The following is a 13,139-nucleotide window of genomic DNA, read 5'->3' as shown; positions in this document are numbered from 1 at the left end:
GAGTAGGCTTCTGCTTGGATTTATCCTCCGACGAGAGGGGTGTGAAGCTGTAAAATCGGAGTTTCGTCGCGTCCCTGAAGGCGTCAGCTCCCGGGATGTTTAGTGCCCTCCTCCCCGTCCCCGCTGCTGCCTGCTGCCCAGGCTGGCTGCTGGCTGCAGGGCTCGGGATGACGCCACCTCTCGCTCCGCCCCGGCGCAAACTCGCTCCCTGCGTTCATTTCATTCCTCTTCTCATTCCGAGCATTCTTCGCATCTCTGTCAGTTCGCGAAGCGATTCACCTACACCTTCCTGGCTGGCCCAGAAACACCAGAATAACTTGACATAGTATTCAAAATACCCAGTAACATCACATTACCTAAAGAAAGGGGCATTTTATATGAGATATCAATAACGAGGTAAGTTTCAATGGTAGTTGCAGGTATTCAAACTGGTTGTAGACTTCTGCTCACGGGGGTTAGTTTACGTCTTTTTGGAAATTCTGCACATTGTATTAAAATGTTGTGTTATTTGGGTTGTTTAGTGTTTATTCATGGTAACGTTAGGTCGTTTGTTTCCTTCGCGGAGATAGATGGCCGCTGTTGCAACAGGGTGCTCACTTTGAACACTCTGTTGTAGCCTATGGCTTTGACACAGCGGCGAAAATCTTTGACATTTTTCACATTTTTTTGAAAAGAAGCCTGCTCGTACGCCCCTATAAAAGCCTCGGATGCCGTTTGCCACCCACTGTCAGACTCCCAGAAAGTCGCAGTGGGATCCGGGATGAAGTAAAAACAACACCGCACGAATAACAGTTTTTTGGACAAGATGACGGTTGAAAACGTTGCTGTTTTCCTCTCCGTAGTTGGCTCAGCCGGGAGTTGTTGGAGATTTCACCGCAGCGTTTTCGGACCACCTCGAAGAAAGCACAGCGAGGAGACTTGTTGCTTCGGCACGTTTGACGGTGCTTTTTTAAATCGCCATCTAAGTTTTGTGTAAGTATTTATTTTTTCTGTGTGTGTATAATGTTTGTGTGTGACTTCTCTCCCCTGGCCGTGTACTGCTCTCCATGTTGTTACTGTAACTAACGAGTGAACCGGAGAGAAAGGTTAGCCCAAACTCCTTTATTGTTTCATGTTGAGGAAGAAATTAAAGCTCCTCTCTGTCGCTCCCACAGCAACTTATATCCAGAATCCACCAGTGTGACATAAAATATAGCAGTAAATTGCAGTTTCTGAGTTATTTGTGAGGAACATTAAAGGGTCTTTGTGTCTTTGTTGTGGATGGAAAAAAATAGCTTAAGATGAGTTTAAACTTATGTATTATATTAGCATACAGTATTAGCTCACTATGAATGTATGTAGTACAAATAGTACAGGGATAGTTTGTTGCTTTATATAAAATAAAAGCTGCTTAGTGGAGTTTATGGAGCTTTTATTTGGAGTTTCCCTCATTGTTGTCCTTTTCCTTCCTCTACTTTGGGAAATGCCTGCTCAGCTAAAACTTAACTCCCTCAACTGCAGGCCAGCTGTGTGTCACAAAGTTTTACTCCTTACAGTGATTTCATCCATCCATTACTTTTTGTGGACTCTGGGGGAAAAACCTGGTTATTATGCAAAGGGAGGGATGAGAAAAGGCCCATGCTTTCAGTAGCTAGAGTAAAATTAGCTTTAAAAGTGGGTGTTAAATCCTCAGACTTTGGTTTCTCTCCACTTCTACTCTTTAACTGAATAGTTGCAGCTTTAAATAGTCGGCTTTGCTCCGCACAAACTGGAGATGAGGCTATAGTTGTCGCAGGTCTTTGGTGATTCAGTCAAGGTGTCTTTGTGCCTCATTAATTTAGCTGCGGATGGTAAAATAAATGTTGCGTTCTTTCTCCTCAGCTGTCTAGTCACACTGATCTTGACATTTCATGGCTTCGGTACTCTCTGAGAGTGGCCCTTTTGTATTAAAAGTGAGCTCAGCGGATGAGGTGACACAGTTAAACAAATAGGTAAAGTAAATTTCTTTAAAAATGGATGCTTCAACAAAACCCCCTCCGCCAGTACTCCTGCAAGTTTTTGGCTGCAGCACAGACTCCCTCCTCTTTTCGTGTTTAACATGAAAGCAGCTGCTTATGGCAAGTGCACAAGTTGTGTGCTTTGGTACTGTGAAAGGTGTTCTCGCTCGCAGTTAACCACGGTTAAACATTTAATACAACTTAATACAACTTGAAAATAAAGAGACAGAAAGACGCAGTATATATATATATATATTTTTTTGAATGGATTAACGTGAAAGGGTGGCTCTTATTTCCTGGAAACAGTTTGAATGCAGTTAGGCATACACCCAGACATGTCACAGTGTAAATCTTTAGGCTCTGAAGAGAAAAAAAAAACAGGGTAGAAGTGGATGCTTTGTTTTCAGCTTATGCAACCAGTGGACCTGTTGGACGGAAGCCTGCATTACATTTGAGCAAGAATAGGATGTTGTCTTTGTTTGACCAAATGAGACTTTACCTTTGAAACTAGAAGTTTTCCAACTGTCTCTCCATTACTTGTAGACTGTGAATATGAAACACCAAAACTATGACGACAGTGAGTTTTTCCGCTACATTAAGATTAGTCTGTATTTTCAAATTGTTTTGAATTAGTCACATGCGAAATAAAACTGGTTTAACATGTTCTTATTAGAAATAATGTGTAGCTCGGGTGGCATTACGCGCCACACTCCTGAGATTTGAGCAGATGCAGACAACATCAGAGAGAGAAAGGGCTAAGCTGTATATTGCCTCATTGTTCAGGTTTTTGTTCCTTTACGCTGCCTTGTTGAGGTCAGAGGGGAGGACTACAGAGAGTGTAGTCTATCTGTTGTGGAGTGTGGACGGAATAATGTGCTTTTGTGAAGCACACAGTGGATGGCATTACTTCCTGGAGGAAAGTGAAACTCCTCTTTTCTTCTGTTAATCTTCAGAGAGCTGCGTTTTGGCCAGTCATTTGTCAAATGTCTTGTGTTCATTTTGTATTTGATGACACCACACGACAAATATAAATTCTCACTGTGTTTTACGACAGAAAAAAAAAGCAGTTTCTATAGCAGTTTTCTATATAGTTTCTAGTATATAAATGTCTGTCTCTTTTGAGAAAACTTTGCGTGTAAAATATGATCGTATGTACTTACTACACTTAAAAAACTACTTAAGCTATAACCATAGTTACCTGTACTGACAAGGCTAAAGACAAAAATACTCTGCTTTAAACCCTTCTTATTATCTTCATAAATACAATTTCAGAATATCCTCAACTGGTTTCTGGCTGTTTTTAATAATAACTTAGAGTCTGCCTGTGAGAAGTTTCTTTTTACTCTATGCTATAGATAGCTTCTCATTCACAAATAGCTATTTATTTCTACGAATACTGGTATGAATAGATTGTTTTTAAGTCTTTCTGGAGTTGAAATGTAAACCGGAGCTTAAGATCAGATTTTAATGTAGTGTTGTTTATGCAATCATCCTAAAATTGAAATAGTCACAAATGCATTTGGGATAAGAACTATGACTGAGTGCTCTGATCAAGAGCCGTGTTACCCAAATTCAGAAGGGTTTTTGATTTGTTAACACGGATTAATTGTCAGACATTATGTCTTCATTGCTCAGATTTTTTGCATATGTTAGTCAACAGGTAAAAGCTTTGGTGGTCGGCTTTTACATTGTTTTAGACATTGATCCGTACCATATGTACGAACAGGAAATTAATGTGCAAACGTAGGTGCATCTTTTCTATTTGTTGGGAGGGCCTGTGTAATTACTCATGGGAATGTGAACACATTGTGTGTGCCACATTTTTAATTGAAATGATAATACACAATATTATTTTTTGTTATGAAAATTCTGGGCTAGAAAAAGATCTGTGATCTGTAATTGAATCTAGACGGAGAGTCATTAATTGTGTAATTAGTTGTGATGTGTGGCAGGGGTTGAATCATATGAAAACATCAGTGTTCTCTGTGGTCAAAGCATGCTTTAAAAAGAGGACACTCCTGCAGGCTTCCAGACTGTGTGTGCCCTGAGGTAAACCCTGGTCTAGAAAGGGAATTTTAGAGTATGCGCTGCTGCTCAGCAGTTTGAGCAGGGCCCACTGAGGCCAGCCGAGAGTGCCACCAAAAAGGAAAAGCTGGCTCAAAGCCACTGACGTCATCTAAGTAAATCTGCTACAGTACTGCAGCCATAAAATGACTGCCAGCTACCGAATGCACTTTGGCCCTGTCAACCACCTTAGTTAGTGCGACACAATTTTTTTTTTCTCCTTGTGCATACTTATGGAAGTCTGTGTTGAAGTCTATTTCATTTTACTCGAGTAGTAGCAGACGTTGCATTTTCATTCAATAAAAGAAATCATGTTTGAGGCTTTCTAGTTTTTAATAGAGCACCAAGTGATTGAGCTTCTTTGACCCTTTGAAGCCATAGCACTTTAATAATACAGCCTTATAATGTTTACCATATGGCACTCTCCATCCTTTGTTCTGGAAAAAGTCATTTAGACAGCGTAATGTCTCAACCACTCATTATTAATGTGTAGTGCCTCAGAAGTTTATTTAGATGCTGGCACATGTACTTTTCCCTCTAGTCCTATTTGGGGGGAAAAAAAGAAGAAGAAATGACTTGCCTCATGATTGCACACGGACAAAAAGCAATATATTCTCCATGAATCATTTGATGAGTCAGTTTCTGAAACCACTATAAACATTTTCAGCTCTTAACCACAATGAAAGCAGGAAATCTCGCCTTCAACAACTTCCTTTCTAACTGCTGACCACAGTAGTAGTAGTTCTGGTGTTCAGCTTCTCACTTGTGAAAGGAAAGCCATAGAGCAGAGGCGCCCAGTCTCTTCATTTACTGAAACTGTGTATAATTTGTGGCTTGAATTCAAATGTGGACTATTTAGTCTCTCTGGCACCGTATTCCCCAGTCACCGCTTGTAATAAATTCCCACAAGACCTTTCACCAATGGTCACTGTATTGTTACTGTGACAGACACAGATCAGGCGGGCTCTCTCTGCCCCGAAGGTGCCCTGGATTCAGCGGAGGCACAGATAGAATAGAGGGTGAGCTCCCAACATTAATATGCAGTCTGTGCCTGGTAAATTAGTTTGGAATCTGAGCCAGGGCTCTGCAGTGGAGAGCTGTGTTGTCCAAACTTTTCCCCCTTGTTTAGTCCATTGAATAGGCTCAAATAGTGTGCATTTTCAACAAGGAGCTGTTGGTTTCTAATTACATCATCAACACGGGTTAGCTTTTTTGTTAACCAACAATACATCTTTCATCATCCCACGAGAGCATATGTTGCCTTAAAAGGATGAGGACATGCTGTATTTTGAGAATATACAAAAAGCATGATCACAAGCAAGATCACAACCAAGTTCTTGTGGCTTTCAGGTCCAAGCTCATTGATTCTTTCTGAAGGAATTGGTCACTATTATTAATTACACGTCTCACTTAACGTTTTTGCCCCCCTCTGCCGTTCCACAAGTCCGTTTATGTAAACAAATTAGTTATTGACACACACTGAGTTTCTGAATATGTTCGTCTTGAAAGAGTTTTACAAAAGGTCTGTTTTCAGTCAACTAAAACTGCATTTGTTTGCGGACGAAAGGGAAAAATGCATAAAAAGTAAAATTAAAAATAAGAAAAACACCCATGTATGTATGAACAAGCACATGATATAGTGTCTAACTTGATAGTTGTAGAAAATGTTAAACAGTTCCACTCGCAGAGAGCGATGCAAGATTACTTTGCTTTTCAGCTTGGCTATGATCAAGAATAAACGATAAAAATAGCAGAAAGAGTAGTATTCTCATTTTAGTTTTAGTGCTCCCACACGGACAGCCTACGCCTTAATATTGCTGGACAACCCGTTGAAAGAGAAATGTGGAAAACTGTATCTTTTTTTTTTTTTTTTTTTTTTTTACCACATTCAACAAAATATTTCCCCTAGTGTGGTAAAGTGTACGCCGTGAGTGACTTTTTAATCAAAATGTTTGGGAGAATTTGAGCTACAAATACACAGATAAAAACTTGCCAGAACTGGACCGTGTCTCAGTATAACAGTAAATAAAAAAAATACCTGTTTGGTATTTATTATTTGTGTAAATACTGTTTACTCTCAATGTAACCATATACAATGTAGCAATATCGTCATGCCATACTTAAGTAGACATGACGCATTTGATTTTGATAATTTCACCTGGCTGCTCAATTGGATGCTCTCTTTGAGAGATAAGTCCAGTGTAGTGTGAAGGAGTTAACAAGAGGAAGAAGAAATGAGAGGGAAAGGTGACAGCAGAGGAACAAGAAACAAAGGAGTATATAGGACATAAATGATGCCTAGAGAGCAGAAGAAAAGAGATGAAAGTCACTGCGATTTGGCAGCGCCAAATGCAAATTGTGGCCTTCATGCTCATCACTGTGATTTGTTTTTTCATGCCCGTCCGCACGCGTCCAGGATGAGCCAGCAGCCAGCCCTCGGCCTGCTCTGCTCTCATAACTGTCAGGAGATCCTTTATCTGACGGACCTTTATTTACAGCTTTAATTTCCTGAGCTTTATGTGTTCCGCTCGCACTCCACACCACTGTGACATGGGCGTATGCAGTCTGGAATGCACTGCAAATTTTTGATAGGCAAATGTCCTCTGAGCTTTCATTACATTTCATGTTTGAATGGTAAATTGTGTTGTTTTTTTTTTATTTGTTTTGGTAGGACAGGGATTTATCCTCAGAAGGACAGATTTAGTCTCTTACAGTCAATTTTGTGTCTGTCGACTATGCTTCTTTTCTGGCCAGACGACACCTCTGATGTTGTCCAGATCATATTGTTGCTACCTGTTTCTCAGTCTGAGGCAGGTAGAGAGGGCTGTCTTGACAGAACCTGTAAATCAATCTCAAACAAAGATTGATCCCACAGTGGCCTGATGGTTGCTGGGTAGTGGGATGTAGGCTTCAGATTTGAGAGAGATGATATCAGACAGATTCACGGCACTTAAGCCTGCCAGTTCAAAGAGGCATGAAATAAACACCAGGCCATTGCCAATAACAGAGGCAGCATAAGTAAGCTTTCTAGCCTCTCCAGGACCTTTGGAAATTGGTATTGCAAGACTTACTTATTTGTTTGTACTTTAAGCCTGTGGATTTATTCATGGAATCTAAAGGAAAATTCAATACACAAACAGTGGTTTGCCCTTAAATTCTTGTATCATTTAGTGACATACTGTAGTCTGCTTTTAGAATATAACAGTAATGTGAAATTCCTGCCGTCCATTCAATCTGCTTTTCTTCAACAACATTACAGAAATAGCAGCAGGTTATGTGTTTGATTAAAAGAAACAAATGTTTGGACTGTTTAGTGTTAATTGCTTTACCTGCTGGTTTTAATGTAGTTTTAACTGTGGCTGCATATCTCAGCTTCTCTTCGGGTGTTAAAGCTTTCCAATAGCTTTAGCAATAGCAATTTTTGGTTAGTTTTACTTTGGTGTGTTCTGCATCTCAAGGTCCTCAAAGACCTGCTGTCAAAGACTTTGTTCCATATACTGTACATGCCATCCTCAAGGTAATTAATTTGTTTTTAATGAGATGAAGTGGAATTTCAGTCATGTCTGTCATTGTAAATGTTCATAGTTTTTTTTCTTGTTGCATCAAATAGAGTAATTGTGACATTGCTGTTATAATTATGCAAAGGCCAGGATATTTCTTAACAACACGCTAAAAATGAGTTTTGAAATCACATGGTAATTATAGTTTTACACACTTTGGCCTTAGCTTCTGTGGGCCATTATGGGGTGCACAAAAGTCATTCACAGAATCATTATTGCACCCTCTGAGATAACAGCACAAAAGAACTCCACATGGAAAATTACATTTGAGACCTCTCATCTGCTATTTCATTACCTTGCTCTGTCTGATGGGTGAAATGGGTTCTCTTAATTTAAGGAGCTGGATTCCAGCTTGGTGAGTGGTTTATGTAATCTCACGGTAAGTGTAATTTCCCATAATTCCATGTCACACCTACTACCTTGCTTAGCTACCACATTCACTTATTGCAATGCGGGCCATCTTTACCCCGCATTTCACAAACAAGACCATTTCTATGGTGTACACCCTGCAAAGACAGAAGTATGCAATTATCTGTTAGCCACAAGTGTTTCTATGGGTGACATTCATACCTTGTTTTGACAGACGTAATTAGCACATTCTAAGGCACTGAGAGACCGTCTTCACTGATGGCTGCTAGGTTATTCACATGTTTCACACAGCAGAAGCATCCAGTTGATGTAGTTTTCTTTGCACCCTGTGACCTTTACCCTTTATAATTTCAATGTTCAGAGTACACATCAACACACCCCATCTTATAGATAACAGGATCATTGATTTAAGGAATCAATATGTATGTTGGTTTTCTGTTCACTCATTCTGGGATTTAATAGTATGCACTACACTGGACTAATCCTACCCCACTTCCTTTTCCTCCTTCAGTGCATGTACTTATTTTCTCCTTCATTATTCTGCCACATCCCCTATTATGCTGTTTATCAACGAAAGCTGAATGAGTGAAATGAATGAACAGTTGAGCAATAAGATGTTTTGGATGTTCTCATCAATGGAATTTTAAAAGTGTAATAAAACCATTCATTGCAATATATAACTTCAGTATTAGACCATGTGTTACTGTCCAATCTTCATTAGTTTATGGTAAATGCCTTTGTTGCCTCTGATGTTAATGACATTATCTTTAATTATGTGTTGTTAAATCTTATGAAGTAATAACATTATTTGGGAAATAATGTAATTTGAATATATATTCAGGATATATGGTTTACGTGAAATTTCCTTCATGTTGCTAATAATTTATGATTATATTCTTTGTTGATTGTTACCAAGTAATGCCTAAATCCTTTAGTACATTATTTATGGGCCCTAAATTCTGACATTAGCCTGCATCCATGTTTTATTCATGTTCATATAAATTATTTGTTGGCACACTCTCAAATCAACCAGTCATTTGCAGTCGCCAAGCTAAATTTGAAGTAATCTTAATTTCAGTTCAAACAGTTACTTGCATCACTAACAAATTGTTATTTTCTCAGAGTTTAAGAAAGGATTGGGATAAAGGTGCTCTGCAGTTTGAACTGAATTGACTATATGAATTCCAGACAAGAAATGTTACTCAAATGACAAAGACTGTGGGGAACAAAATCAAGCATGTCAAGTGGAAAAAGTGAAAAAAAAAAAACAACTTTTGGATTTGTGTTCCTTGGATTTAAAAATAAGGACCCGTTTTGATTATAGTTTTTCAAAACATTTTAAAATTGCAGGAAATCCATCTAGTTGAAAATGTGCACAAATCCCATGAAGGAACGTCTGGGTGACCTCAAGGAATGTGTTTTTGCAGAATATGTGCAGAACTGGATAGTTCTTACGCCAATATAACAGTGATCAGAACCTCTGCGTGGCCCGCAGGTATAGCTTTTATTACTTTGCTCGTGAGAGAGTGGAACGGAAGTTGAAAGGCAGTTAATCCATTGTTGCCAGGTCTGTTGTGTTATTTGTGCTGGTTCACTTGTTTCATTTTCCTCAGATAATGATCAGCATTTAGAAGACACATTTGATCTGGCATTAGAGAAACGCCCTCTGGAGAAACATTGTTGGTAGATTCATTTCAGTGGGAAGGAAGTATTAATGTTGGAGTGAAACAGGCTTTGCCTTGTTAGGATATAAGGATAGAATATTTTAAGATATTTTAATTCAGATATTCGCTTTTTTGTCTTAATAGCTTAGTGATTTAATGACTGTTAGGGTTACGGAGTTGTACCTGTTAGCGATGGTTTTGTCTAGCAGGTTTGTTCCTAACTTATGGAAGTTAACCTTGTTTAGGCCATGACTAAAAAAACAAAAACAATTTACTTACGTGTTTTCTTCTTCCATACACTGATGAGATGTTGTGCAGACAGGAAAAGTACTGCCTTGTGACACCCATTTGTATTTAGAATTGTTATGGTGTTTAAAACTATTCAATTTGCATTAAAGTGTAGAAAACAAAGTAAATAATCAAGCTATTCAGGTTTATTTGTTGATGCATAAATATTTAAACAGAGTTTTTGCACAACATTCCCCTAAGGAAAGAAGTGGAGCTGTAAAAGCAGAAACGAGTGCCCAATGGAAATCTTCCGGTTATTAAAAATATTGTAATTTATGGTGGTGATTAGTGATGCATTACTAGATTAAGCTCTTTCATAGTTAAATTTACAGAATGTAAATTGTTGATCCTCTTGCTGATGCGGATTCTGACTGTGGCAAAATGATGACAAGATATAATGCAAAGACCTTTCAGTTTTCTATTATAAATGTGTTTACAGATTGTCTATAGTAGTAGTCAACTGTAGTTATTTTAAATAGGAACTATTTGTTTTCTGGTGCAGTGATCTGAGGCAAACACATGCAAAGGAAGAAAGCATCAGTGTGTAAGTGTAAATCTGATGTACAAAGTTACTAAAAACTGAATTAAGTTTATGAACCTTAACATACCACAGCAGACAACCAGTATTTCTACATACTTATGAACTTGTTAATGAATGACCATTACATTTGTAGCTTAGTGGTAACATCTTGTAATATTTTATTACTTGGACTAATGTGACAGTAGTGTGAGAATGAGTACCCGTTTAAAAAAAAATGTAAAAAGTTTTATTAGACTACGTTGTGAGGACAGAAACAAGCATTTTATTCAGAATGATATTTTGCTATGAAGATGAAAGCTGGATGTGATTATGTGCACAGTTCATCATGGGTCGGGATGAGAGGAGCACATCTAGAAAGAGTCCCTGCCTTTTAGTGGTTGAAATGGGAATGTTTCCCCTCCCTCATCAGTTTGTGAGTAAGTTCTGCAGTGTCAGCAGTCGGCACACAAAAACGGAATTCAGTAAAAGCTCCCTCTCTGCTCTCTGGGAGTTTTTTTTTCCCCCGAACAGCTTGCTCCCATCCCCCCTTTCCCCCTCGTGAACTGACATGCTGGAAGAAACATATGCTACTATTCCCACTTCCTGACAGCTTGTGCTGCTTGAATAGGATCTTGCACAGGGAGGAAGCAGTTGTCTGGATTGAGTGGAAAGATTAAGTATAGAATGAAACCTCAGTGAATTGGTAGTAAATTAAGTTTTTAAATGTGAGTTAAGGGTACGGTTGACACAACTCTGAGATGTCTGTATACTGAAAGTCCATTCTGTTACTGTATTGAGTCTTGAGTAAAAGAAGTAAAGTCTCTCTAACATGTAGTACACATGTTACTGAGTGCTGAAGTGACTCTGATTGCATGTAAACAAAATTGAGGACAGTGTTATTTAATTTTACTGCAATTCTTGGTGAAAATACATCAAACATTGACGTCCATCAGTGTGGGTAGTGTCTGTAAAGATTCTCAGTTATCCAGATCATGGTATAACTCAAAACAAAGGCAACTGGACTTGCTTTAGTTTTCTTGAAGACATCTTCACCACTCATCCAAGTGGTGTCTTTAGTGCTGAAGAAGATCTGTAGAACTGAAGAAGCTGCATGGATGAGTGGTGTAGACGTCTTCAAGTTACTCTTGTATTATCTTTGTTTTTGGATCAGTGTGGATACTGGATTTGTTCAGGTGCAGTACTGCCATGCACATAGAAACATTTGACTGAGCTAACAGCAAGATGTGCAATCATCTACTTAGACTGTTTAGGTGAAAAAATAGACATGAAGCCTAAAACAACATTATACTGTGCACTTATATTGTAGAGAAAAACACAGCTGAAGGAAGTCTGGTTTATATAACGTTTCAGAGTCAAATGAGAACCATACCAACTCATTGATCCCTTAGCAACTTGTTAACTAGAGTCATCTCTACGAAATATTCAGAGAGTTTCCCTTCCAGACTTATTATGTTCTTCCGTTCATTTGTGTTCAGCTGCTGTGTCTTGGCAGCAGAAGTATTTGACATTCAGTTCCATGTAAATATTCATTATTAACCAGTTTTGAGATGCTGTGCATTAACCTGTTTGCTTGAGCTGTGTTCGACTTCTTCTTTTAGAGCGTTTAAAGTATTTAAAGTGTTTAAAGCTGCAGTGTAAAGATTTTGCTTGCTTTGTCTGATGGTCGACATGTGTGTATGAGGCTTGTCTGCAGTCTGCAGTCTACAGTCCTTCAGTCCTTCTCTTCTTTCAGCTCTCTCCTATTAGAAAAAGCCATGTTGATAATGGTAATCTGTTCCTTCCTCTTCCTCTGAATGCAGAGGTTTTTTGTTTTTTTTTTAATCTGGAACATCAGATAAGGAGGGAATCCAACTACCAAATTTATTGCCAATTTTTATGTGGTGCTTGTCACTACTTATTATACAACTGACAGTGATTGCACAGGTGCTGAATAAGGATAGACAGTGGATTTCACATACAGACAGTAAAAATAGGCTAAATGAAGAGTTTACATAAAGATACAGCAGGTCTCCTGGTTTTGATTAGATTCAGCTGAATTGTCATTGTGTCAATAAACAGTAGATGAGACGCAGAACTGCATACATTACCAGCTTTAACACATCTCCAAAAACAAGTGCATGCACATTTTCTGGTTTTGTCTGTTTTTGGTTTTTCCACCTTTTAAGCCACTCACTACATGCGTGTACCTCTTCAACTTTTCCATGATAAATAAGCAATATTCTCACTGAGTAGACTGAAATCAAGTTCAGCTCTGCCTGCTTGAAGCCACTATGTGCACATTGTTTTCCATTCATGAAGACCAAACCGTGTATATCGAATACAACACTGTTGAATCTCATTTTAAAACATATGGTCCGCTGTTGTTGTGATTACTCACATCTTTACATTTATGATCTTGTTGTGTATAATAGTCATTTCCCATAATATGTGGGATAGTCTGGATTACGGGTTTTATGTTACTTGATGCTGTCTCGGCATAATGATACAGTCCTCGCTTTATTAGCCCCATATTCCCCAGGAGCTTGATAGTCTTGTCAGTAGCCACTGGTGAAATGAGACTTTCTCCAGCTGTGTAAGCAGCTTGGCTCTGGCTTCTGCATTGCTTGAGTGTCTGATTTTTGTATGCCATCATAGTGTGTGGTGACTGACTGGTGACGTGGACGCGCCAGATTAGTAG

General features: G+C 38.7%; 1 protein-coding gene across 2 annotated transcripts in view; it reads left to right on the top strand.

Moving 5' to 3' along the window:
• Positions 1-230: 230 nt before the first annotated feature.
• tead1b (TEA domain family member 1b) overlaps positions 231-13,139 on the top strand; it is a 43,889-nt gene continuing 30,980 nt past the window's right edge. For both annotated transcript variants that reach the window (XM_084541560.1, XM_084541559.1), the window contains exons 1-2: positions 231-396; positions 843-972. The gene's annotated coding sequence lies outside the window, so the exon portion shown is untranslated. The remainder of the gene's footprint in view (positions 397-842; positions 973-13,139) is intronic.

Source organism: Chelon labrosus (assembly GCF_963514085.1).
Source record: "Chelon labrosus genome assembly, chromosome: 3".
NCBI lineage: Eukaryota > Metazoa > Chordata > Actinopteri > Mugiliformes > Mugilidae > Chelon > Chelon labrosus.
Note: the sequence above shows the minus strand (reverse complement) of the source record. Positions and strands in the feature narration are given on the sequence as shown.